Consider the following 3155-nt stretch of genomic DNA (forward strand, 5'->3'; position numbering starts at 1 on the left):
TTAAATGTCCATTGCGGGGTTTTTCTGGGATTCTTGGTGATAAGTATTTAGCTAATTCCCAAGCTTTTAAACATTCCTTTCAGTGCCAAGAATCAAGACTCGAAGGCTATTAGTCCCATGGGTTCTGTTCCTCTTTAAACAAACTCCACATGCAAGATCCTGTGTGCTCCCAACTCATTGATCAGCAGGGGCAAAATACCCACCATTTAAATCATAACGCATTGAAAGTATGTAGTCTCAGCAGCCAGGATTTATTTTTGTCCACAAAATACAGAAAATGAATCAAGAGTGATACAATGTTTTGGCACAACAGGATAAGAGGTCTAGAGAGCAGTTGGTTTCTGACATCCTGGAAGATGCTCAGATAGTTGAGAAAACACTGTCCAGAGCACGGAGATTCCTGAGAGCAGCAGGAAGACAGTTAGAAACCTGGGAGAGGCGCCTGCATTGATTTTCCCTGGGGGGATATGCCCGAACTTTGATGGAGTGTCTTATTTCTTCCTTACTTCACCTTTACGGTTTAGGGAGAACCCCATGCATGTGTGTCTCAGGGAGCCCTGACAAATCCCCACAAAGTAGTGGCTGAAAACAGATACTTAGTCTTCTACCTTTCTGGAGGTCAGAAGTCCAAAATCAAGGTGTCAGTGAGGCCATGTTCTCTCTGATGCTCTGGGTGGAATCCTTGATTGCATCTCTTTTCGCTTCTAGGGGTGGCTGGCGATCCTTGGCGTTCCTTGGTTGTAGATGCACTGCCCTAATTCTGCCTCCGTCCTCTCCTGGCCGTCTTCCCTCTCTGTGTAACTGCGTCCAAATTTCCCTCTCTTTATAAGGACGCCCGTCATTGGATTAGAGTTCACCTTAACGCACTAGGACCTCATCTTAACTTGATCACATCTGCAAAGACCCTATTTCCAAATAAGGTCACATTCACAGGTAGCAGGGTTTAGGACTTCAATATATCTTTTCGGGGGATGTAATTAAACCTACTACACCCTATGTAACAGGTGAAGTATCTACAGCTTGGCTATGTTCTATCACCCTCTCAAGGGAACACAGCTCATAAGTTTTGGGACTACGATTGAACCCCTGACCACACCAAACCCCAAATCCCCAAGGATTAACTTCAGGAGCAACACAGTTATGTGCATTTGATCCCTTTTCAACATACCTCTGTTCTTTGATTCTCTTTTCTAAGGAATAACAGGAAAACCTGAAGTCAAACATAAACAACTGTATTAATATTGAATATTGAACAAGGATATTTTTTTTCTCCTAAGTGATCCTAGGTAAGCACCTTAGAACTTATTAGTCCACAAAAGGATTATTTACAAAGGCTGAGTCATTTCTCTACCCCTCCTTGTTCTAAGGTTTTCAACCCACCCTTACATTATTATATATCTTAGGAGAACATTCATTTTTTTTCCCTTTTTTCATTGAGGTCACATTGGCTTATAATATTGTGTAAACTAAAGGCATGCATAATAATTTTTCACCTTCTATATAGACTGCATTGTGTTCACAACCAAAAGTCTCGTTTCCATCCATCACCATACATATATTCCTCTTTACCCCTTTCGCCCGTCCCCCAACCCCTTCCCCTCTGGTAAGTACCAATCTGTTCTCTTTGTCCATGTGTTTGTTTATCTTCCACATACGAGTGAAATCATGCGGCATTTGTCTTTCTCCATCTGACTTATTTTGCTTAACATTCTACCCTCAAGGTCCACCCATGTTGTTGCAAATGGCAAGATTTCGTTTTTTTGTGTGTGTGTGTGGCTGAGTAGTATTCCATCAAATATAGATACCACAACTTTCTTATTCATTTGTCCATTGAAGGGCACTCCATTTGTTTCCAAGTCTTGGCTATTGTGAATAAAGTTGCGATGAACATAGAGGTGCATAAATCTTTTCAAATTCGGGTTTTCATGTTCTTTGCATAAATATCCCGAAGTGGGATAGCTGGGTCGTAAGGTATTTCTATTTTTAATTTTTTGAGGAATCTCCATATTGTTTTCCATAGTGGCTGCACCAGTTTGGCATTCCCACCAGCAGAGTATGAGGGTTCCCTTTCCTCCATGTCCTCTCCAACATTTGTTGTTTCTCGTCATTAATTATACCCATTCTGACGGGCGTGACATGTTAGCTCCTTGTGGGTTTGACTTGCGTTTCACTGATAACTAGTGACGTTGAAGATCTTTTCATGTGCATCCTGGGAGAGCATTCTTTTAGAATTTAGGATGTCACAGCGCAGAATCTTGGGATTTTAGCCTGAGAAAGACTTCTGAGATCATCTCATTATTTTATGGATGAAGAAAACAGAGTGGAGAGATATGAAGGGGCTTAACCCAGGCCACGTGGTACAGTGAGCCGGACCCCAGCTTCTTGGCATCTAATTCCAAATTCCCCTCCCTCACTCTACTTCCCCTAGTCAGCGGTTGAACAGAAGGCTATCAGGGAAAGCAAGCCATATAGAGCCAAGAAACATTTTCTTTTCTGCCCAGTAGTATCTATAGAGATGAAAAAAAAATCGTCTACAGGGTTTGACACCTGGATTCAATAGCAGTTGTGTTTCTGCCAGCTAGATATCTTTGGGCAACTTCTTGTTTCGACTGTTCTATTTGTCAACCCCCAATAATAACTGTACCGACATCACGAGATTGTTGTGAAGGTTCACGGGGACAATTCCTATAAAAGATGTAGCACACAGCCGCATGTAGAACACTAGGTAAATATTTGCTTTTCTGTTAGGTGTTTTGAAGCTATCTTGAGTTGCAAATGGAAGGTATGTCATATCAAGATGATACAAACCTTTGCCATTCATCAAAACACACCAAACTGGGTAGTTAATTAACCATTGTCCCCAAAGGAAGATATCAATGATAAAATTCTGTCTACATATGCAGTTACTTAAAAAAAAATTCTGTGTTGATACTTGGGGAGGCTATGCGTGTGTGGGGACAAGGGGTATATGGCAGTATCAATATTGTGGTAAACCTGAAATTGCCTTATGAGGAAAAGGTCTTTGAATATACACAACATTCTTTCCTGGGTCTGGCCCTGTGGCTGACTGGTTAAAGTTCTGTGCACTCTGCTTCAGCGGCCTGAGTTCACAGGTTCAAATCCTGGGCACAGACCTACTCCACTCATCAGCCACA

This window comes from Equus przewalskii, chromosome X (genome assembly GCF_037783145.1).
Source record: "Equus przewalskii isolate Varuska chromosome X, EquPr2, whole genome shotgun sequence".
Classification (NCBI taxonomy): domain Eukaryota; kingdom Metazoa; phylum Chordata; class Mammalia; order Perissodactyla; family Equidae; genus Equus; species Equus przewalskii.